Here is a 26,359-nt window from a genome sequence, read left to right on the forward strand (position 1 = left end):
AATATCTAACCTTCATCTCCCAGTGTCTAAAAAGTGAGGGATCATGGCATCGTATAGCACAGAAAAGCACGATTGACTCAGGTCCAGAATGTTTACCTAACCTGATTTATTTGCTGGGGATGTGTGATAAAATCTAACTTTTAGGTGCTTCCAATAATATTATGTAGAAATATGTTACGTGTTAGTTGAATAAGTGTTTATATATTGTGCTCCCTTTAGATTTCTCTTTTACAGGGTATTTGCAGCCAAAGCTGATTCCCAATAGGAAAGTTAAAATCTAACGGGGAAATTGGAATACCTATGCAATTTCTGAAGCAGGCCGAGTGACCTTGAAACTAAAAACAGAGACCTTGTCCTAGAGGCTGGTTGAACTTCCCAGCATCTCGAAAAAAGTACAATGTGACTTATGGATGTAGTAATCATGTTATTCATGAATTAATGTGCCAGTCACCTCCTTCAGCTGTGCTTACCTGCCTCTTAGCAGGTTAGGTTTCCGGTCAACACAGTTTGACTAAAAAGCATCCCTGATAGAAAACTACCCGGTTCACTTTATTGTCTGTGACCCAAATTCACAAGGGTCAATTATGTACTTACACTCCTGTCATCTGAGATTAGTAATAAAGGCCAAACGTCACTGCAAGTAATTTTAGACTACCTGTTTTTGATTAGCTATGTAATGGTATTGTTCCTAGGAAGTAAATTGTATTGGTAATATCAATAATTATACCCCACGTCTCTTTCATGAGATGATCTGATGATGACGTTGTGCTGCTCCACTGTGTGACACCATCTTACCTGACTCACTTGTAAGGGTCGCTCCCTTATTCCTTCACCAAACACATGCTGCAACATGAAGTACTTTCCTGAAAGAAGATTTGGCATTCTATTTTTCTCATTGAAGAAGACTCTGCCTCTATCAAATCATAGAACCAACCATAATCACATAGCAAAGTAGCTGTCAATTTTCTTATTTTTTAAAAGCACTTTTTGGGGTCAAAGTTTTCACATCAGCTGCCTTACCCCTCCTTTGCATTTGTCAGTCCAGGTCTGTCTTTATTGTTCAGAAATGGTTGGAAACCAGACCCTAAAATGGTTTCATCATTTCAATCATTTCTTCTATCTGGCTGAGGATCAGCTTGTAGCTTGCTGTGTCTGACATCCTGTAGAACAGTGATGTAACAAAGCATTTCCTCTCTTTTTACAAATGAACTTGTGTTAATTACTTCTACATCCTAAAAGCAATGAAATCTGTGCATATGAAAATAGAAAACTCCTCTGCTGTAATCAAAATGCGTTAGCTTGCCGAGGCTCATTTGGAAAAACTATATAATGTCTTTTGTCCTTATTTTCCAAATTACAGCTGTCGTTTCCCTGCGGGTATTAAAACAAGACTCATTTTACACATTAAAGCTCATTTCCAGCCAATTTAGTTTTAGATATAGTGAAGAAGGGATAGGACTCCACTCAGATGTTTTTGCCGTCTTTTTTCCTATTGGGATTTGTACTACTTTCCTGTGCCAGTGACATTCTACCACTCCTTGATGCATAGAAAGTGACACAGGAAAATTAGCCAAAATCCAAAAAGGGAGTCCGATAACAAAAAAGCCTGACTGGCTTTATTTCTTTCTTTTAAGCTATTTGCTTTATTTTAAATATGTATATTTTTAATCCCACACTAAGGGCAGGGACATATTTCAGCTGTCTTCCTTCAATAGATTTCTATGGCCAACATTTTGCGACAAGTTTTTTGCAAATAAATATGTCCTAACAGCTGTTGTAATCATTTCCTGCTTACCTTATTACATGGATATTACATGTTAAAGGAAACCTGCAGTAGTAGTAGAGTAGTAGCTTGTAGTAGCCTGAGAGTTGTAGAAGTGGTTTCCTATCCTTCATGCAGGTTTTTCTTATGAGCATGCTTGTTCCAGAGCAAAACATCTCACGTTAAAGCAAAAGCAACCTTGCAACTAGCTTTTCAAAAAAGGTCCGCAATGGAAGCCTGTATATTTCCTTCAGGTTTTTTTGTGTGTAATATTCATGTGGTCATTTTCTATTGCACTCCTGTAACTCTGATAAGGGTGCTCTTTGATTACCTGACTGAAGTGCAATAAGGCTACGTACACACGTCAGATGATTATTATTATTATTATTAAACAGGATATATATAGCACCAACATATTACGCAGTGCTGTACATTAAATAGGGGTTGCAAATGACAGACAAATACAGACAGTGGTACAGGAGAGGAGATGACCCTGCCCTGAAGAGCTTACAATGGGGTAGGCAAGTTTGAAAAAATGGGTTTTGAGTGCTCTTTTAAATGAGCAGAAAGTAGGAGCAAGGCGAATAGGATGAGGAAGACCATTCCAGAGAGTTGGGGAAGCTCTAGAGAAGTCTTGTATCTGTGCATGTGATGAGGTTATGAGTGAGGAAGTCATTAGTAGGTCATTGGAGGAGCGGCAGGGGGAGTTTTTTTTTTTTTTTTTTACCAGGTCAGAAATATAAGTGGGACAAGAACTGTGTAGTGTTTTGAAGGCAAATCACAGGAGCTTGAATTTGATTCTAAGGTGAAATGGAAGCCAATGTAGAGATCTGCAAAAAGATACAGTGGAAGAGGAGTGGTGGGAAGGATGGATGAGTCTGGCTGCAGCATTCATAATAGATTGAAGAGGAGAGAGTTGGGTTAGTGGAATACCAGAGAAGAGGCGGTTACAGTAGTCCAGACGAGGGATAAGAGCATGCATCCGCTAATCGCTTTTGGGCTGATATCGGTCAAGAATCTGGCGTGTGTACAGCGCTCATCGTCCATCATTCTGTCGTCCATCCTGGCGGATCCACAGACGACGAACGATTGTAATGAAAATGAAAGGGGGAGAGCGCAGTGGGGTGCTGCTCCGTCGTTTTCCCCCTCCCCTCTCCATAGAGCAGAACGGCTTTGTCTTTGGAATGGATCATGAAAGATTCTTTTCAACAACGATTATTGCACATGTGTACCCAGCCTTTATAGGTGTTTTGATAATCGGCAAGTTTATGAATCTCCTCTTAGAAATAAATGGTAATTTTAGCCTCCATACTATAAATATTGGTGATGGCAGTCACTGAAAATTGTCATCAGAAACTTTTCAGTAATTTGATTTCACTCTTCTACGTACATGGGACGATGGAGGATGGTAAACATTAGGGGCCAATAACACAAGTGTTGTAAGGCCAATCAATGCTCAAAGTTTAGCCCATGGTATAAATGATGCCAGTTCATAAATTACTAAATATATATATATATATATATATATATATATTTAATCTAACAAGATAGGATAATTTTTCATACAGGCAAACAGATTGATTGACCTGTACAGGCAATATAAAAATGTACAAATACACCTTTTACTTGGTGAAGGAAAACATTGTCATACTGCAAAAGCTATTGTTGACTTTATTCCAACGTCTTTCCCTTTTTAATTATATAGGAGTCTATTTACCAGTGTCCTGTTTTACATCAAATAAAGTGGACATAGGAAAATCAGGGTGGAACAAACACAGATAAGAGTTCTGCAGAAACATAAGGGTTTTATCTCGTTGCATTGCTCTAGGCTGTATAGAACAGTGTTGCCATGTCCTGTATGAATAGAAGCTTTTAGTTAAAGGGCATATGATTATCCCAAAATATGGGCACACCAGACTATTAGCACATTCTGTATTTATCGCTAAATCCCCAGTGTCTGGCAGTGTTTTGTAGCAGGACTTGTGATCCTGTTAGCATCTTCCATGCTGGTAATATCGTGTTGACCTTACTCTGCATTCCAGGGCCATTTTCACACATTCCAAAAATAAAATTTAATTTCTCTTCAAATCTCTCCCAACAGAAAGGTGTTGCATGACCCAGTTTCAACTTTAGATTCGTCATGTGTTTTCACGGTACATTTAGGAAAGTTTATATACTTGTATAAAAAGCTACCAGAGTTTCTTACCTAATGTAGATAAAGATTGGGGTGACCCAACTTACCATTCAGTTTCCAAGCATTTGTAATGCTGCTTTTCTGTGAAACAATTACTGATCCTACAAATGGAAGACTTTAAAACTACAGACATGAGTCAGCAGGTATAGTAAAGCACAACTCCAGCCAATATTTTGTGTTTCAAACTAAATGAGAGAAGGCAGCCATTCAAAGTGCTTTGACACAGAACAACAGAGCAGAAAGGTGTGGGGCAGCTTAACTGATCATTTTCAAAGTATAAGGTTTGTTTTGCTATTGTATTGATTCTGATGTGAACATTATTTATGTTTATATAGTTTTTTTTACACTGTGCTGTCAATAACCCTTGTGGTTTGGTAATTAGTTTAAGGTTTTATTATTCTGATATGATGGTGTTGTCGTTTTTACACGCTCCATCATCCCCACCCCTCTCTAAACTAAATACCAGAGGAATTTACACTGATACCTGTGGATTATTTTTCTTTCATTTTACTTTAACCTCCACATTCCACACAAGGCTTGCAATGCTTTGCAGCAGCCAGAATACAGTTGGCAGTGATAACAGTGACTGATAGATGGACACAGAATAATACAAACTATGTAATAAACCAAAACCAATCCAAAATACTTGGCAGAAGCTGTATCTATAAGCATGTTTCTGTGCAGGTATCACGTACAAACAAAGTAATACATTTAATAGACACCCTATCACCAAGTCAGGTGTAGAAGTAGACCCCAAGGGTCTATTAACCTCTTCATGCTACATTATGCCACTTGAAATGTGCTACCAAATTGCTTTACCAATATAGAGCAGTAAGTTATTTTTCATTGCTTAATGCTGCAACAAGAAAGTGTGTTGGGGTTCACTTCAAATAAATCACATCACAATGTACATAACTTGTTTTTCGTCAACATAACTTTAATGATACCTAAACTACAGATTTGCTCCACTTTGTAGTAGGCTAAGGGGGTGGCCCTTAAAATTTTAACTAGGGAGAGAGGTTTGTTTTGTTTGTTTTTTTCTCATGTCTAGGGTTTATTAAGTTGATGGATGGCTCAGTTTTATAGCCTTCTTTAGAACTACTTGATGCACTCTCACCGGTTTGAGGATAAGTTAGTTAATTTGTCGGATGTTTGTCTCCAAATCTGCGCCAGGCATTAGCTGTTCGGGCAGCATCAGATCGCTTCCTCCATCTGTGCACGGAATGAATTGGATTGATTTCGAATGAGTCAAAGAATATCATTCTCATCGGCTCCTCTTTCATTACATACAAGATTGAGGCTGCCATTAAACACTCATTTGGAAGCTTACACAGATGGTGACTTCATTGTTTTGGAATTAACTCTGCAAGTACCATAGATCAGGATGCTTTATCAACCATGCCTTGAACCTACCATATGGTGTAAACAGCATCATAGTTTCAAAGTGTCTTGGATATTGTCATTAATATTATCACAGCCATTAACGTATACAGGTGTTTGTGTTTTAGAGCAGGATTTTTCGATAGAAACACCTTTATTGGCCATCCTAAAATGTGCAAGGTATTTCATCATGGCTGAAGAGTGTCTGGAGCGTATGATAAAATTCTAATATTTGTGCTACTGATGTTTGGATCCAATACAGTAAAACTGTTTTGGAAAGCACCTTCTCTCACTGCCTGGTAGGGTGACCATGATTTTCCCATTGGGTACCAGTGTCAAGGAATACATGGTAGATAGTCTACTAGAGGGCCTTCAAGGTAAGACAACCCAATTATTTATAAAATTATAAATAGCCTTCCTTTGTTTTCGCTTATTTAGAACTTTGTTTGTAGTAAAGGCCAAAAAATTGGCAGCCAGTAAGAGAAGTCCCATGTCCTGACAATGACAAAGTTTTCAGTTAACTTTATTAGCTGTATTGGGTAAGGCAGCTGTTGGACTAAAGAGCTTTGTATGAAGTGGCCAGTAGCTGTATACGCCAAGTCAGACAGGGTTTATTTGGTCTCTTTATATCAACCATATGTTTGTAACACAGCAAGCAAATTTACACAATTTTGAGCGCTTTGTTTTATAAGTAGTTTAATGCACAATTGCATATGTTTCTGTAGAACTACATGTGCAAGCATCCAATAAACTGCAGGGAATAACTATAGCATGTTTTGTCCTAGTATAAAAAAAAAAAACCCACTTTGCTAAATGTATATTTACTATTCGTGGATTTTAATCATTTATTTAGCTCTGATATCTTCTGCAGCACTTAAAAGTCCATAACCTTGTCACTGTCTGTGGGAAGAGCTTACAATCTAATGTCCCCCCCACTATTGTCATAGTAAGTCATAGTCATAGTCTAAATTTCATCTAATTTTTATTGTCCATTAAAAAGGAATGGGATTTGACTGCATTTTTTATTTTCAATCTATGTTCTGAACAGGATTCCATTGGTTTTTATGGGGTCCTGTGTGTGTGAAAAACATCTATACATAGAAGGTGCCATTGACATCACTAACTTGTCAATAGGAATGGCAAGTGCCTTCGCCTTGGACTAGAGACCTAGACCAGCCAGTTGGTGATAGACAAATGTGAGACACATGACCCTGGTGGTGACTTGCAATGTTTGTAGGAAATGTGTGAATGTATACTTTGTATGTATTGTATATACAGTTTGGTATCAAATATATAAATATATATGTAACCATTTTTTTGATATATAGTCATACTATGCTTCCTTCTAAATGCAGAGCAGCAATTATTTTTATTTTAACTTTTTATTTGTATAAGTCTGCTTAGAGACATTAAAGGGCAGATAGATACACAGATACAATCTGACCACACTTGTTGCAGCAATAATTTGAGTGCTGTAGATAACGCCAATAATTTGCAAGGCTGGCACTGCCAACCGAGCAAGTTTGTATCAATGAAGACTGAAGCGGAGTTGCAATACAATTATTTGTTGTTGCTTTCACAGCTAATCTACAAATATAAAGAGGTCGGTTTTGCCTAAGCATATAGTACACTTCATAATAGCTATTAAAATGCATAGTGGTTTGTGTGGCTTCTTGTGTTGCTGTCAGTGAGCTGGTGCAAAATTGCATTTTGCAGCACAGTTCTATGCCGTAATCTACTGTGGGGCATTTCTGGAAGTGCTATGCTTTTAGGAGTTGTCAAAATTAAAATATATATATATATATATATATTTATATATATTTATTTTTTCTTTCCACAGAATAGCTTTTACAGGGGGTCTGGGGAACCATGTGGGTATGTGGGTGAGCTCTGAATTAAACTTCCATAATTAGTGACAATCCCATTGCACACAAAAGCTGTGACCTATATGGAATGTGGTGGGCTGAAATGAACAGCCAGTGCTTGCATTGTTTTTGGTAGTTCTGGGTGGGTGGGCAGTAATTGGTATTCAGTATGCCAAGAGTAAGATGTTGACTATAGCTAGGTATCTGTATACTTGTTTGATATTATTACAGACCCTTTCAAGTTATCCAACTTGTTTGGCCATATAGATTAATGATTTAAAAACTTTATTTTAATGTGCAGACTCTACTTCAGATTTGTTATTTTGTTTTTAAAGGTGAACAGATGTTCAGGAAAAAAAAACACAATTTACTTACTCTGATGGGTAGGAAGAGCTGGCACATAGAGGAGACCTTACATACCTTCTGTAGCTATGATTTCCCCCACTCTTTGTGAAGATGATAGATAGTATTGGGCGTGAAACGTAGATGGGGCAGGAGTGAGCAGGCAATTTCTGACGCTACCAGGACGTGTTAGGGCAATGTTTCTCAACCAAAGTTCCTCGAGAGCTTGCTTAGGGGTTCGTTGAGCCAAGAGCCTCTCTGGTCAGTTTCCAATGGCACCAATGATCTTTTTGGCTATCTATAAGGGCGACTTTCTTCAAACTGGCCAGCAATGAAGGGGGCATTCTTGAGCTAAGAATCACTTGTACTGTAAGCTGCGGATATAGTAACTTTAACAGGTGTTCCCTAAGATCTTGAACTTTTTTCAAGAATTCCCTCATTTAAGTAATGTTGAGAAAGTGCTGTGTTAAGGTTTGTCCTATCAGAATTGCCTGGTATTTGAATGTATACCTACCTGAATCTATACATGTTCTGATGTGTATACATTTTGTGTCTTAGCTGCAAAAATTTACTCCTGGTTTGCCCCAGTTTCCATCCTAGAAACAGAATGTGATGGTTAATTCAAAATGTTAGAGCTGTCTTTAGAGCAAGGTGAAAAGATATCGCCCAATAGAGCAAATGTTCCATAAAAGCTGTCTTAAGATATCAGTTCTCCTCACTATAGGTGGGATTTTTTTTTCTGTTGAGTTTCTAAGACAGGTTAGCAGAAAGTTCCTCAGCAAGACACAAAATTGGAGGTTTTAATCCCTATTAAACTTTAGTCTTTAGTTTTACTGTCAGTTTAGCTGTCCCACAACACTGGTTAGTGACCCTGAACTAATGTCCCCTATTGTATTATTGTTGTCCTCCCAACAGGACGCCTCACACTCATCCTCCCCTGTCCATAGACCGAAATAAGCTAATGCCAAGCAGCCAGTCTGTACAAAGATCTTTGTGTAACTGCCACAAACATTAAAGATAGTTTCAGGCAACAATTTTGAGTGTTGTTTTATTCTTTGCAAAACGGTGTGCACTTGGTATAAATTTTTTTTATAACTAATCCAAAAAGTCTTGTGCACAAGTATTCATATCATAAAATAAAATAAGTTTCTATGATGTTTTTGTCATTACATCACAAAATACCAATTTAAAAGCACCCAGATTACAAAATAGTATCACCAATAGTCATGTGTGTTAAAATTTGGACATCTTTTGTATAGGTCCTAGAATAACTTTGTAATATCATCAAAGTGAACTTGTCATGATAGAAATACTGAATGTTTGTAACTGTGATTGTGCTGTGTGCAGAAAAGTGGAATTAGCGGCTTTGTTTTTCCATTTCGGTATGAATGGGGAAGAGAATGTGGATTATTGTCCCTGATGACACATTTCACAGGGTGGTGTTTGCTGACCTAGCAGCCTGAGAACCGAATGTGTTGGAGATGAGTGGATTCCAGTGCTTAGTGAGAGGTTTCCATTACAATGTATGCACGCAGATGGACAGTGGCTTGTATTATTGCAAAACTATAACACTTATGTGCCTTCTCATAGTCACCAAGCAGTATGGAGAATCACTATAAAACAAGTCTAATCCAAAGGCAGAAACGGTTTTCAAAGAAATGGGTGGCCAACTGTGAAATGTCTTTCTACTAATAGAGGGTCAAGGGGGTCACTTGGAAAAAGTGGGTGAATACACATTTATGAGAAAGGAAACATTTCTAAACTCGTGTAGAGTCACCCATACTTCCCATCCATACCCGATTTGGAGGGTCTGTCCCTATTTCAGTTCCAAGTCACTCTGTCCTCCCTCGTTCATCTTTTTAAATGGGTGTATACGTCTCTGTGAAATTAATTTACCTATTAAGTATTATTTTGCATGAAAACTTCATCCAGTCTGATAAGAACATCTGCTTTACCCAATATTTTTTTTTTTTTTTTTTTGCATAATTGTTTTTTTTTTAATGGCCAGCAAAATGGGGGCATGGCAGAGGTGTGGCACTTGCTTACATATTACATATTAGCTATAATAGAGACACATTTCGATGTCCAGATTTGTTTCTTGAAACAACCTTTCTTGACCATTTCTAAGTACAGATGAATTAATGAGTGCTGTCTATAGGAAAGGGTAAAGGGAGGACAAGTGAGTGGAACCCCTCTCCTCCATAGAGAACCACAGCAGTCATTGAATGATGGATGACGTCAGGGGACCACTGTACACTTGTTAATCATCTTACCTGTGTATAAAGCCTTACTGTTTGCAGGTGCATATTATATTATATCAGTATTTACGTAGCTCCGAAATATTACGCAGCACTTCATAGTCCATAGTCATGTCACTAATTGTCCCTCTCACAATTTAATGTCCCTACCATAGTCATATATCACTAACAGAGTCTAAGAGCAGTTTTGAGGGAAAGCCAGTTAACCTAACTGCATGTTTTTGGAATGTGGAAGGAAACCCACACAAACACAGGGAGAACATACAAACTCCATACAGATAGAGTCCTGGCTGAGATTCGAATCTGAGACTGAGTGCTGCAAAGGCCACAGTGCTAACTACTGAACCCACCGTGCATAGTATAGAAAACCTCAGTGAGGCAAATTAAGGATCACACACATCAGATTTTGTTTCTTCTGTTTGGTTGTAAGCCATTTTCATGTAGTATTGTCACTGTATTAACCCTTTCACAATCAGCTGTCATTGATGGCTGGATGCCAAAATGAACAGCCCTGGCAAACTTACCAATAATTCTAACTTATATTTTATTTTATGTGTTATTTATAAATTTAGGGACATTGGGGGTTATTTGGTAAAATTTAAATTATGTCTTTAATAAAACCCTTTTCATTTCAAGTGAAAAAGTATAAATTTTTGGTATACTTTTTTTATAATGCAGCAGATGCCAATACTTCGTACTGTGAGTACATTTCCAGTATCCACAAGGGAAACTGGGATAATCCCTGGCTGGTCAGCGATCATGCAGGTAAGAGTAGTTATTGCAGAACCCTGTACCTGTACCCTTTCTGCAATAAACACCTGTATGATCCCCTATTTTCAAAGCGGGACTAGTTTTCCTTCCAAGCTGCTTCTAGATATACAATGACCTGCATAATGGGAGCTTTCACAGACACTTGGGGGCTGCTGATTGTTTACATAGATTTTGGGAGGTGGGCACCTTCTTGATTTCCATTTTATGGGAGGTTGAGTAACTACATGGGAGGTCTGGCACTGAATACCATATCTAGTAACCACTTATGCTCCTTAAGTTGCTGGAGTAGTGGCCACAATCCGCTTCCATTCTTATCTACATCTTAAACAAGGTCTGTTTTGTACAACAATAAATTATAAATCCTTCCAAAGCCAGTCAGCCTAAATGCCCCCTATCATGATCAGATACCCATGCTAATAGCATAAAAAACTGTGACAATGTACTTAATATAAAATCAATGCTTTTTCTAGTAGGAAATATCAGTACCTAGTGTCCCCTTTCCTTATCTGTATTGACTTACTACTGATTAGAGCAGAATAAGCATGTTGATAAACACTTCCTAATTTAGATAGCCGCACACAGATTTGGCATGTTACTAATTAGCAAACAAATTTGGAAGGCTAAATATTAATCCACACATTTTTTATATGTAGAACACTGTTGATTATGTTTTAATTAAGGAAATGAATGCTCCATTTTATTTTAACGAGGCAATGAATGCATTCTTTAATCCCTTCATGTCCTCATCTGTTGATTGACAGAAAACAGCAAGAGTTGTTACCACCCATATGAAAGGTAAATCACTGAAAAACAAACCTTTCTGCTGTGATTACTGGACTGTGTCAGGAGGTGTACGGGCTGCCAGTCTTCCACATAGAATGTCAGCTACTCTGCTTCCCTGCATTTTATACAAATATATATTTTGTGGAGCAAAGGATAGCTGCCTAGGGACAGAGCAAGATCTTAGGTGGAGGAGAAGGTTTCTGCCTGTCTGTGCTAGCTGCAGCCTGTTGCAGAATCTCTTCTTTCTATCAAAATGAAACACAAGCACCATATATATTTTATTTCATGTTTTTCTCATTACAAGTTGTTTCCAATATGTTGCTGCCACCTAGGTTAAGTTATACTCCCACAATATTAGGTGAAAGATTAATGCAGGGGACGCAGCCTCCTTCATCTGAAATAAATCCTTGTTACCACTGTGTGCCGTGCAGTTCACATATTGTGTGATATGCAAGGAAGAGAAATCCACCCATTTCAGTTTCCTTACTGTCATTTGTATAAAGCCTGATGTACAAATAAAATGCCACCAAACCTATTCAGATGTGCCTTACAAGTTATGATTGAAAGTATACAGCCAGTGACCTCGTGAGATGTGTTCTGGATTCTGCACCAGATTTCCAATTGTGTTGACCAGTAGAATAATTTTTACACTTGATACTGGTTCTAGAAGGGTAGTGTTGTCATGTGTTTGTTTGCACATAGTTTAATCCATGAGAACCAAAGGTGAGCAGCCTCTGCACCTTCTATCTTTTGGTGGCAACATACTATTTACTACTTAGCTTGATATTTGTTTCAAATGTTTTGTACTTGCTGTGTAAATGCTGCAAATCTGGTCTAATTTTTAGTCCATTGCCAGAACCTTGTGTTCAAAACAAATGGCTGTTTTACCAGACCAGACCCTGAGTCAGTCATTTACAATATGCAATATGGTTTGTGTGTAAACCGGGAATGGCCGAGCAGGACTTAAATCCTTTGGGAAGGATCCTGTAGGTAGACCAGCTTTTATATACGTATTACACCTGTGTCTGATCAGAAAGAAATTATAAATCTAGCCTATTAATTCCAGTCAAATGTTATTTATGTCCAAAAATGCTAAACCATGAGAACATTCCAGGCCATACAGTCAAGGTACGTTTGAGGAAGTTTGACGTCCGGTGATATTCTGATATTGTAAAATATTCGAAATATGCTTACATAACTATGTTTTTATATTTGACCTTGTGACTTCGATAGTAATTTTTTTTTACATTTCTGTGGCTGATGCCAGTTTTATCACGTCCCATCCACAAACTTCTGTAAACAATAACTTGAGGTTTTTGGTCTTACAAAATGCCATTTTATTTTGTTCCCTAGAAAGTCAGTTTCTGTTTTTATGTCTGTCTGTCCAGCTTGATAAGAGTACATTTGTATGCTGATTTGTCTGTATTGGGCTGCACATTCCCTCCTGCTGGGAGCCATATAGGGGGAGGGGTGACCCTTGAAGAAAAGATTTGCCCTGTGCAGAACACACAGCATCTCAATGTACACAGATGAGTAGAATGTTCTGGCATCTGTATTCGCTGCAGTGCATACTGGCACATTGCATCTCAAGAGTTGTTGTTATTATTGTTATTACACGGTATATTTTTAGCGCAGACATATTAGGCAGCGTTGTACAAAGTCCATAGTCATGTCACTAGCTGTCCCTCAAAGGAGTTCACAATTTAATGTCCCTACTCTAGTCCTTTGTCATTTTAATACAGTCTTGGGATTGATTGTGAGAGGAAAGTGGAGTACCTGGAGGAAACCCACGGTCCTGGCCAAGATTTGAACCTGGGACCTAGCGCTGCAAAGGCCAGTGTGCTCACCGTACTGCCCGTTATAGAAGAATTTGTGATGCATATAAAAGAGTGCTGGACATTAAAAACCCGGCAGCACAAATTGCTGTATATTGTAAATGTAATTTGGTTTTCTGTTTCTAAATCCACCATACGTTTCGCTTCACTCTAGAGAAAACTATAAAAATAAAGGCTGGCCTTTAAATCAGAACTAAACCCACATTACTCACCTGTCCTTGTTCCCTCACAGGGTGCCGGCTCTTCTTATTTCTTTTCCTCAGATATCCAATATTTGGCCATTTTGATTGGCCTTAATGACATAACTCCCAGGCAGGTGTCCATTGCCATTATGCCCAGAGGAAGCCGGGAATCCTTGCAACCAATGCAGACCCTGCACATGTGCACATGAGCTTTTTTCAGAAGGGACATCGCTTGTCCATTTCTGTAGTAGTGACCTGCCTATAGGGTGGGTACATACTTTTGTTTGTTCTTTAAATAGGCAAAATGCTCACCTTCCAGCTTATTTATATAATGTCTTATTCTCTATATGTGTGACTTATTGTATCTATCCTCCTGAAATGTAAATACCGCCAAAAATCCCAGTTATGTCATATTTGGTTTCCGTCTCTTGCGAAAGTGATGTGTGAAATAGCTACAGATATTTGTGACATGTGGCTAAGCAGGTTAATTAGATTCTTATTACCCCAGTGTCCGGCATCCTGTGGCTGTCAAGCTGTTGTGGAATGAAATGTCCCAGCATGCCTGCCTGGGAATTTTAGTTCCACAGTGGCAACCTGTGCGTCAGTAAAAGTTTCTCTCCCCACATGTTAGTATTATGAGGCTTAAAGTCACAGAAAGTGCTGAGATATTTGCATAGTATTCTGGGTTTTGTAGTTCCAAAGGAAGTGTTGTGTCTGTGTTAGAAATGTATATTTTTTTTCTGCAGCATTTTTTCAGCATTTTTTAATATTATTAATAAAAAAAACAGGATTTATACAGTCATTAAGCATTTTTCATCTTGGTGCTTGTTTAGATGCAAGTAGCAGTCAAATGATGGTGAATTAGCATTTGTACAAGACGCTACTGTATAGCGAGGTCAGAGGGGCAGCCACATTGGGGGTCTAGGATTGAGCTGTAATTCTAATTCCCACCACCAAGGGGCTCTTGAGAGATTTTCTCTTTAAATTGTCTTGCAGAGGGAATCAGATTTATGTAGAAAATGTGATTCTGCAGTTAGATTATATAGTTATAAAACTGAGCCATGGTCATTTTTTGAATATAGGGTTTAAGATACTGAATTTATGTGACTTCATCATAGACTGCGAACTACAGCTTTGAGCTCATCTCATAGACAGTGAACTGTAGCATAGAGCTCATCTCTGAACAGTTTAGAAAACATCAAAACTTTCTAACAATCAGTTTGACTTTGCATCCGGTTGTGGTGCTCCAGGACTGCAACAATTATTTGTTTTATTGGAAACAAAGTGTTAATTTACTTTTGCACTTAAGGATGGGGACTGTATTAATCCAGTGTGTACATATGAAATAGTTTCTCAATGCTGTGTGATATGTGTAAACTTATAAAAGCAGAGTTCAGCCAATGTGGAGAGTTTCAGGTCTAGTAAAAAGGTTTTATTTAGGTGAAGCTTCTTCCACCCCTGCCCCCTTCTCACACACCTCCAAAAAGCTAACACACGCCCTTGTGATAGGGGAGAGAAGCAGTGCACATTGTTTGAATGTCAGTGTGGAGCATAGTTTTCCCAGGCTGGATTCTGCTTTCTGGCTGTACACTGAGACAGCTATTGTTTTGGATGTGGCACATCGAAGATCTTATTGGGTTGGACTAGCTTGGGACTCTCTTGATTTTCTGCATTCCTCAATGCGTGGCTGTTCTCAGACAGGAAAGCAAATACTAGCAGGAAACTTGTTGTGAGTTTCTGTGCAGAGTTCTGGCAATGTGATCCTGGGATACAATGCAGATCACAGGTAAGAAAGTTTGCATTTTGTTTTTGTAATAATACATGCTTTTTTGCCACAATGTTGCTTTTTTTTTTTTTTTTTTTTAACTGCAGTAAAGAAGAATTTGTTGCCAATGGCAGTTACAGATATGATATTCTTTTCAGACTGATTATCTGTACTTCCAGCGTTGTTGTTTTATTAACTATAGTTTGTGTCATGCAGCTTCATAACCTATAAAGTTCTGTGATAAGACTTGGTGTCGTGTGCTGATTAATGTGGTGTCATTCGTTGTATTTATCACTTGCTTTTTGCAAACTTTGAAAGGATGATGATTTTACATAAAGTTTGTATAATGCTTAAGTTTAAATTCTTCTGAAGTTTGGTTATGGTCAACGTATGCAGGGACGTTCTTTGATCTGAGTGTACAGGGTCTTAGGATGCTCTGGCTACACCAATGCTTGTATGTATTGTATTTGATTCAAGCTCTTCGGGGCAGGTTCCTTTTCTTCTGTGTCACTGTCTGTATTTGTCATTTGCAACCCCTATTTAATGTACAGCACTGTGTAATATCTTGGCGCTATATATATCCTGTTTATTAATAATAATAATAATAATATATTAATAATTCAGGTGTTTAGTATTGAAATGCACAATGTTTGTAATTTAGGAATTGATAATCTGCTTTCCTGTATTGTTGTAAATCATGGTATAGCAGCTTTGTTTATTTGCTATGGAACTTGCTGTAATGTTGAGCAATATACAGAAGAATGTTCATTCATATGTTTAGAATCATGTACAGGTATTTGCAACTGAGCTTTCAAGAAGTCCGTTTTTATAAAGTTCTGCCATGATTATATCTAAGTTACAGTATTACAGTGTGATAAGCATGATATCAAGCAATCATCACTCATCTATCTAGTCTTCATGGATTGGATTGCTGTTTGCATACTTGCACTGCGGTCTGATTTCACAAACCTGGATGTTTTGGTATTTCTGCAGAGCTTTTTGATTTTGACCAGTCAGTAAATTACTCAAAGATTTTGGAATGTTCGCAAAAGAAAACTCCAGTTATGTAATTATGTAAAAAGAGAACCCTTGTTTGCTTTATATGCATGATTGGATGGTTGAAGTTTATATTAACACAACCTATTTGTTGGAACATTCTCAAATCCTTCAGTGTGATGGATCTGCATGCTGCCCAAGGCAATGTAATTTACAAGAGGTGAACCTGTGGCACCTCAGCTGTTGTGAGACCATGCCCTGACATGTCTGGTGAGTCTGATACTGAGACTTCTAGTACTACACATGTGGCAAGAAGCCTTGATTTATCCTCCTTTTTATTTCCAACTCAAATGATTTCACACTCTGCTCTGATCATTAGACTTCCTATAGAACTTTGTAGATTGTATGTTTGTATTTTACAGGCAATGATCTATTTCCATGGATTGTGGACATTCAACTAGTCATTGCATGCCATTCTGCTTTATCATGTAGTGTGGCACATAGCAATAAAACAAATCACTATGTCAAAACCAATATCTTTGTGCTGCCTATTTCTGGCAATGGATTGCCAAGCGCTTTCTTACAGTTTTTCGCTATGCATGATCTCAAGTGATCCTTTCCACAAGTTTTAATAGATCAGGTGAAAAAGCAAAGGGGAATGAGGGGGCGCCTTTTAGGGTGCTGAGGTCAGAAAACTACTACTGACTGTTTTTCGAGACCTGAAAATCATTTTTGAACATTCTTATATAGGCTTATCTTCACTGTGCCTTCCTCTTACATGCTGATTGTGGTTTGTGGTAGAAGGATTGACTGTTTTCTGATTGGGCAGTCAACATTTATATCAAACAATTCCATTCATGAACAGCTAGCTGGAATCACAGAAGTTATTATAGTTCTGCCCTTTTATTGAGTTATCTTTTTTCCCCCATTGTGTTGGGACACTAGACAGAAGCTGTTGAAAATCATCAATGACAGAGCCTAAGGTTGTTGAAGTATCTGATGGAACAACAAAGCTACGTTACCTAAAAGATGTGTGCCCCACGTGCCTGGTGGCCTGCAACATACCAATCTTGTTTGTCTATTGTGCCCTTGATAATAAAGTCCTTGTTTCCAAATGTTTGCAGCATCCTTTAAAGAAAGTGACTCATGGAGGCAGGAATGGGAATCAGGCCAGGTGAACAGCTAATGAGGATTATCCTAGTATGCACAATAATTTAAAAAATATACAAGTCAGACATTTAGGGGAATTGCTCTGTAATCTGTATAATTACTCTGTTTGAAAACGGCTGATCGCTTTAAGCTTCTAAATACACTGATAGCTGTTAGTCAAAAGCCCTTTTCTTCTTGTTGTGCAGTACGCAGTGGGAGCTTTTCAGTAAAGGCTTTCTTTCATAATCAGGGCGAGAACCCTGTATTAGGTCCTGCGGCAGCTTACACTGCAGAACATCGTCAATTATAGTTTCCTGGATCTCCTCACTCATCGGGCTTCTCCTCTATCAATATGGGAATACGCTACTAGAGCTGAATCATCTTTAGACAGAAGAATATGGACATAGTGCTATAGCTAAACCTCTATCATGTTCAATGTAATACAAAATTTATAAGAGGCTTCGGATGGTGACATGATGTCTTTACATGGCATAAAAATGCCCAGTAGAGAGGGCAAAGAGGTAATTTTTTTGGTCCTTTAAAATGCTGCAAGCTCTATACCAAATCACCCATAAATAACATCTTTTAGAATGGTACATCCATGTTCATACCAGCCTTCTTCACAAATAATTTTAATTTGAGAAAGCTGCTGATTTACTAATGTTTTGTATTTGTCATCATTCAGTTGGATTGAAGTTTCTTCCCCAGTTACATCTCATCCATTTTATGGAGCACACATGTATTACCAAGCAGCTGTGGATTTTATTATGTATTCCAAATATGCACATTTTCTGAAGTTTCATATTTGCTGCATAGAATCAAAACACACATAGAAAGAGGGAGAGGCCTCTGTCAGCGTTAAATTTGCTTTTATTGCATGAACTGTTTGTTTGGAATACCATTCGCTGATACTGCTAGCCATTTGTGCTGGTAGGTGGTTGTTTTCCTAACCTCCCACACAAACATGTCACATCACCCTCTCTTGTATTGTAAAAGTGAGACTTAGTTGGTGAACCTGTCCTCTCCTCTTACTATCTCTCTTGTGGTGTCTTTCTGTTGCATGCCAGAAAATAATCTCTTAATCCTTCATCTATCTTCCACACAAAGATAGCGTTGCTGTCACTAACCATATCCATTTATTATGGCAGGGCTACCTGTCTAGGTGGATGTTAGATTAGTTTGTTTTTCTCAAAACACATGTAAACCCCAACAGTGAACCCCTCTTCTTTGCTATTTTTTGGGGTTAGGGTAAATATACCAGTGAAGTTTATTATTTCTGATGAATTAATACAGAATATAAACCTGTTGATCCTACTGGAAATCTAGTTCACTCGTGCACTGAAATATTATGATTTTTGCTTGTGAAGTACATAATACCTTTCAGGTAATGGGGACAGAGAGCAAGTTGTCATGTAATTCCAATCAGGAGCACCAATTTTCATACCCAGCTTCTTTTATCTCAGTGTAACTTTTCCATCTTTCACCAACATTCACCTTCTCTATTCTGTTCCCACATTCCTACATGATCACTATACTCTTGTTTCACTCTGCTACACACCCTGTCTCTTTTATCAAAAAAAAAAAAAAAAAATAGGAAGCAAACTTGGGCTACCTGTACAGGTTAATGTACTTCATATGTTTTATTGGGTACCCTACCTCATCAAGAATTCACTTACCTTACCCAGGGTTTCTTTCTAGACAAGATAAGAACAACAGAATAAACCTTTTCGTTTCAATAGATTAAATTGCTTTTGCTATCCTCATTTGTAATGCTGGATTTTTGTGCCTTTTTCTTTTATAATAAAATGTATGTAAAGGTAAAATCTAAAAAAATTTTGTACATGCTTATTGCGTCGTGATTTACCCTTTTTAAAGACCTTATACTTTTAGAGAACTACCTGTTAATCTTCCACTAAATCCTGGTATTTTTGCACATATTGACCAGATATGACAAATCCCTTGCAATAGTATATTTACCAGACCAAACCATAGAAAATAAGACCAGTTCATCGTTATAGAGTATTTACAAGAAAAGTTAAACAAAGCAACAATTTATTTCTTATATGTTGCAGTTTACAGATTTTTATTTATACCAATACAAGGTATTGTTTGTATTTTTGGTTTGTATAGGTTCACAACAATGTAATCTTTTTTCTGGTAGTTGTCTGGTAGGACTGCAAAGCTATAAACTACTATTATCTTTTACATTGGTGCTGTTGTAATTTAAAAGGTGACAAACTGACATTTGTTTCTGCCACTAAATAGCTACTATAGGTGCTCATAGATGGTGAGTTTTCTCATTTCATCTCTGAGCCGTTGTCAGCAGACCCTGATTCTCTAAAACATACATTGGGAACCAAGTATTTATGGCCTCATACAAAGACGGCAATTGGGCATAACTAGCTTTCCCCCAGGATTTCACTGCAGAACTCCTTGCCTTAGGCAAAGACCCTATTAAGAAGCAGTGGAGTGAAACAAATTAGTAAGCATCTATCTAACAAAATGTGTCTTCTAAATCAGAATGTTTATACACTTACCTTTATCTGAGTTCTCTGAAATCCACTATAGCCAGATTTCAGGTATTCCCTGAAAGGGTAACAAAGAGTGGTAATCTTTTCGTTTCAAAATCTTAATTAGATCTGTGGCTGTGAAAAACTAAGTACTTTCATTTTTTTTGAATTGTATATGTTAAAGATTTAAAGACAGAAATAAGGCTGTGATGGTATGTTTAGAGATTTCTCTACTGCATCGTAAGCAGAGGCTCTTTTTTATTATTATTATTTTACAGTATTTTTATAGCGCCATCATATTTCACAGAGCTGTAGAACGTCAATAGTCGTGTCACTAACTGTCCCTCAAAGGAGCTCATAATCTGATGTCCCCACCCTAGTCATGTGACTTTTATATACAAGTTTGATTTTGGCTTTTTGAAGTGATTCTATCATGACCAATTTTATATTCACCGCAATGCTGCACTCCAAACATGATCTTTTTGCATTTTAATTAATGCAGGTGATATAGGCTTCCTCTTTAAAATCTCTCATTTTCAATCTGGCTTTCATCTTGTGCAACTGCTTGCTTCACTAACCAAATCCTTGCAGTTAATTACATGTGTTCTGAATGACTGTGAATCTTAATCTACAAAAGTCCACTGTGAGGATTTCATGGTTCCGCATTTCTCTTAAAAAGTGAGACATTGATTGCAATGGGACATTTCTATATACTCTGGAGCTGCAAAGCCTCCAAATGCAGTGAGGAATGTCGGATAATTTTGGAAAAGAATGCAACTGGGACAGTGTGGAGTTTTTTTTTCTGCATAATTCCTTATGTTCTTAGACATAAAAAATAATTTCAAATTGTCAGCAGGTGGAGTTCTAGGCTTCTTTTTATATGTTTACCAGGCAATGTATAACTTATTTTAGTGACTTTTGTTCACTTTACAACAAATAATGTATATGTAGACAAATAGTCTGGTGAAACAACACCAGTACAGTACAAGTTGGGGGGGGGGGCATGTAGAAATTGTCAACACACCTGTTAAAGTTAAAATTGAACATCAAAAATGAGAAGAAAGGTAATTTAAAGCATACCTATACTCAGAATTTTCCTTTTACAAAAAAGGGTAGAGAACCTCTTTATGTGGGCTAAAAATTCATTTTTTTTTTTGTTTTTGTTTTTAGAGTGCAACACCCTTTTTAAAAAAAAAAAAAAGGGTGCAGCACCGCCCCCTAATTCTCGGCTGCCTAGGAAGCTGCTACTTATGGGACCCTATTCGGCATTATTCATGTCGTTGTGCTTTACCTGTGGTATCTATTTGGATTTGGGACATAAATATAGGAATGGCATGGAGTTTGGGGCTACAGCAAGCTTCAAAAAAGTATAAGGTACCGCTTTACTAAGAAATGGATTTGAATCGCTTAAAGTGTAACTTGTAACTTTGTTGTAGATTTATAACTTTTTCTATTCTGAATCCATATTCTGACATTTGTTCTACATATTCACTCTAGGCCAATTCCTGAATTGAACAAATTTTGTTCATTATAATTCTGTAAACAAATTTTTCGAATCCTTATTATTGTCCCAAAATTAATTTTCTATTGCCTTTTATAAAATTATGATTAATCAATATAGATCTGCAGAGCAAATTTTTTATGCTATTGTCAAATACGGCGTTGCACTTTTGGCTAATTTACACACACACCTGAATGAAACCGCATTGCACCCACACAGCTACGCCTGAACAAAGCCATGACTCTTCCCTTACGTAGTTGGTCTAACTTTATAATAAAGAAGTGGCTACTGCTTTGCTCTCTTTTTAGAAAACTAAGAATGCTGTACAAATCTAATATAATAGATGTGACTGTATATTACCTGACATACATATTATTAACTTAGTAAAACCTGCAAAACTTTCTGTTCTTCAAAAATATCATCATAATAAATGAACCCAAAGTATTTTAGCTCTATATAAAGGCATGACTTCTATATAGAGATGACTTCATGAAGTTATTACAATTGGAGCACTTGGAACATTAGTAGTTTGATTATTTCTATTTCTTGCTTGTAGTTGCTGTTTAAGGTGGCTAAAAAAAAAAAATAGCACAGCATTATCTAATGACATGGTTTTATGATGTTCAGGCAAATATCTTTCATCTTACACAAAAATCACTTTGTTGCATACCTTGCATAACCTTTTAAAATGCTTGGAATTTTCTCTATAGATGCTTTCGGGCCAGTACTTATGATTTAGGTATTACAGGGCAAGACCTCTTCCCTGTTCTTCTAGGATTTCATTCTTATAATGGTGCTGAAGGAACGTAGCAGGTGAAGATGGCCATTTTTTTTCTTTTATAAATATTTGTACGTTGTAGCTCTATCCAGGATATGACTTTTTAAAATAGATGAAAATCTTGTCATTTAATTTGCTTGACACATTAAAATACAAAACTTTTTTTACCTTTTTTGTTTATAACTTAATTTATAATGCTTTAAATCTTTCATGGGCTCATAGAGATTTAAAGTTGTACAATTGTCCCCAGAATACAACAGATGTTTTTGGTATTGACATGTAAGGAGATATTACAAAAAATGGTATCCTAGACAGAGTAGCAGCTTTGGCCTCATCTCCTAGATTGGCATTGGTAATGATAGCAGTTAACAGAAAGATTCCTCTTTTATTTGCACATTATTTTGATCTGCCTACAAGTAAATTCTACCTTGTGCAGTGACAGGCAATGTATAGTGATGGCCCATTGTGCAATTCCGTGCAGAAGCAAAAAAGATTGTCGCTGGACCCCCACTAGAACCCTAGGTTGCCTAGTGGAGAGCCTGGTTCTGATTCTACACTACCCTCCATCTATCACTATAAAAGCAGACCAGTGTTTACAAGAAGCAACCTATGCCTAGTAACATTGACATTTCATAATACTTATTGACATGTTGCTCCTTGCATGGAGTTGCATGGAGGTCATCTCAAGAGCCTAGGGAACCAATGTAAAGACATTTTATAAAGATGGAAAGTCAAATTTCTGGTCTTTAACTTTTAGAATTGGCAATTTTTGTTGCAGTGGCTCGTTATGGATATCTTAGAATGTCCTGTCACTGGCTTTCTGTGCTACTTAATATTACTCTTACTGAAACATTTATCTGTCACTGTTGTAGAGAAACTGATGGCAAGTTAAATTTCCAAGTTCTGGGCTCTGTGCCAGTAGTTAAAAAAGAAAAAAAAAAATTAAACATATGAAGCAAGGGAATAAAAAGGATTCTCTGGGTTGTCAGAGCTTGTTTGCTTTGACATCTCCTATTTCTCTCAGTTAAAAGGAAAAAAATATACATCCCTAAATATAGCAAAAGTGTAAATGATGGGTGGCATGTAGGAAAATTGACAGAAAAGTAAAGAGGTGACTGCTGTTGTGCGAAGTAACTAATGTTCATTTTTTTTAAATTACCACAGAATAAAATAAAAACTTCCAGTTATATGGATCAGGGACTTCTGCTTATGATTTGACAGTAAAGAATCCATATCGGAATATTAATATCAACTATAGGCTCTCTTTTTGGCAGCAAGTTCCTTGCAAGCTCATGTGCTGCTATACAGGTGATTTTATACTAATATTTAATACATTTAACTTGATGCATAACAGTATCTATTGATATTTATCTTTAGATGTCTAAAGCAGAGTTTCTTGGGTAGGATTCGTCCAGAGGTTGCAGGGGGTTCCTGGAGCAATGAGAAATTTGTGCCTCTCAAATCAGTGACAGCAATGATCTTTTTGGCTATCTATAAGGGTGACATTCTTCCCACTGGCTAGCAATATAAGAAACATTCTATCCACTAACTACTACACTAATGTACTGTGAGCTCTGGATATAAAGTAAGTCTGAAGACCTGAAAGTTATTTCAAGGGCTCCCCATATTAAAAAAAATAAATAAATATTAAAGAAATCAGTTAAGAAATGCTAGTCCAAAGTGTTAATTATGGTAATTTTCCTGTTTACATAATCAGGTGCCTTCCTCTGCTGTTTTTTGGTTTCTGGTCACATGTCTGCATGTACTTAAGCTTCATGTTCATAAGTTTATTAGAGTTAAATATAGTGCTTTGTGTATGTAGTCACTGCATTTCTCACACATGGATGATGAAAACCAGGTCGAGACACAAACCACCAGATTGACACATCCCGAAAAAGCCACCACCCAGGAAATCTTATTATAGAAACAGGTTTTATTTTAGGTATAAAAGGTACAGTAAGTCCAATACATGCTATTCTTTAGTAAATGCCTTCATAACACAAATAAACATAAAGCATATTTGTGAGTCTATCATAACAAAAGAGTTGAGATACAAGAAAGCATTTTGTTAACTCCCATAGCTCGGATCATGTTTTACAATTAGCTATTCACATCACTAACCTTCCCAGAAGAATCCTAATGTCCCTACTATAGCCATATGGACTCAGACTAAGCCAATTAACCTACCAGCATGTTTTGTATTGCAGTATGAAATCTGGAGCACAAGGAAGACATCCATGCAAAGACAGGTAGAAAATGCAAACTTTAATGCAGGGTTTTAGTTTTTTTATTTTCCTCTTGAGTTTAATAAAATGAACAGAAAAACATAAAAGTACAAATGTAAATGTGCCAATAGTATCATTCAACATGGGGTAATAACTAGTCATTAGGAGAAATGTTATGCCACATGACAGATAATATATCACCTCAGAGGGGTGACAAGGGTAGCCCTTGTCCAGATCACAATTTTAAAGATAGTTTAGGAATATTGGAGTACCTAGTCTATAGGATGCTTTAATTTATACGCTGGGGCCTTACAGTGGGAACCTTATTATTAAAATGGAATTTAATATTTAAGAAAATAAAGCTGAGAGGAAGAGAACAAAAGGACCAGAGGAGTCGGTGTCTCTTGAACTCATTTAGTAGCAACTTTTCCATTTCATGGACATAGCTAGCAGACAAATGACATTAGTACTAAACTTCAGACTATGGCAGGAGATACCTAATACAGGATACTGACATCGTTTGATGTTCATAGATGTCATTATTAATGGTCACCTGCAATTTATTTATTTGCTGTGGCTCTCTCTGTAGTCACTTGGGAGCTCAGTGTAGTTTTTTTCCCCATTGAAGAGTTTGCTTTGGCTGCATTGAAGGCTTGGATAAGATGATTTTTGTATAGTATGTATTTCTGGTTCTCACCAAAGAGTGTCTATACTATTAGCTAACCTTGATCTAGAAACTCTTCTGCTCAGTACACACTCGCTTGTACTTGCACACTTGTATCTGCCTTACCATGTCCGTGAACAGGAATAAATAAATAAAAGTGTAATATTATCATCCTCACCATGACATGTATGTATACATATATCCTCATTTCAGTCTGCTGGCAGTTTCATTGTGATTTGTATCTGCTTTTTGAATAGACACGCATACTTCTAATTTTCAAGAATTATATTTATATAGAAAGTTCTGTTGAACTTGCTTTGTGTGGAACAATAAGCAGCCTGCTTAATAGTTCAGTTGAAGAGGACCTAAACCGGTATTTGGCATGCCCTATGATGTTATAATAGTTTTCTTTGATATTCAGTGAGATTGTTCCACAATTATGCCATTAAAATTTGCACCATGGTGTTTTTTTTTTCCTGTGTATGGAAAGCTTTGAAGTCTAGTAGTCAAATATTTTAAGGTTGGCAGCACAGAGTGTGATAAAAGCAAGCAACATGACACATTCCTACATCAGGCTTGGGAGAGTCCATCTACTGTTTCCCCCCCCACATCTCTTACTGGTTCTTCTGTTGATCTCCAAGTGAATGCAGAATGACCTGGTGTTCAGCAGGGGGAACTCAGGAAATTGACACTCCCGGAGGTGTCATTTTCCCTGCAGAGTTAAGTGGAGAATTTCTCAGGGTGGTCAATTGAAAAGGTAAATATTTACTGACTTATTACAGATATGTCTTGATTCAGTTACTTTTATATAGTGATAGGGTTGCTTTAAGAATTACATAAACCTTTCCACGTAACTATCTGCCAGTGGAAACAATTAAATATCCCTATAACAATGACACATTCCGGTGTGTTGTATCTATATTGTCCATGAAGCTTCTTACAATAGGTGTCTATATCCTGCCACTCTGGATTCCCCAAGCCATTTATTTTGTATTAACTTTAGACATGAGCTGACAAAGCCCGAAGGACATAACTGCATAGCCAAGTTCCAAACTCTTCACAACAATTTGGAAGTGAAGGAGTCCTTGTAATTGCTTCAGGGACAAATATCTTAGAGATGTATTTTACGTAATGTCTGCTCGCGTCAGAATGTCAGTTTAAAAAGTTTCATACCATATACCCAGCTTCTGTGTAGCAAATAACCAATTGGCTTTCCTTGGTATTTTTTTTTATTATTTTTTAATGAAGCAACAAAAAACCATTGCAGACATATTTTCCAAATACTTTACAAATGAGAGACTCATTTTTTTTAACCTGATATTTTTGTCTGTTTAATTTTTATACCAAAGTATGCCAATGTGAAATCAGGCCAGAGTTCATTAAAATAGTCATTGAATAT

At 37.1% G+C, this 26,359-nt stretch overlaps 1 protein-coding gene across 1 annotated transcript in view; it reads left to right on the top strand.

Annotated features, from left to right (window-relative positions):
- The window catches only part of RASAL2 (RAS protein activator like 2), a gene marked incomplete in the record, with an annotated part of 192,756 nt that overhangs the window by 95,098 nt on the left and 71,299 nt on the right, over positions 1–26,359 (top strand).

The sequence above is a fragment of the Pyxicephalus adspersus genome, chromosome 8 (genome assembly GCF_032062135.1).
Source record: "Pyxicephalus adspersus chromosome 8, UCB_Pads_2.0, whole genome shotgun sequence".
Taxonomy (NCBI): domain Eukaryota; kingdom Metazoa; phylum Chordata; class Amphibia; order Anura; family Pyxicephalidae; genus Pyxicephalus; species Pyxicephalus adspersus.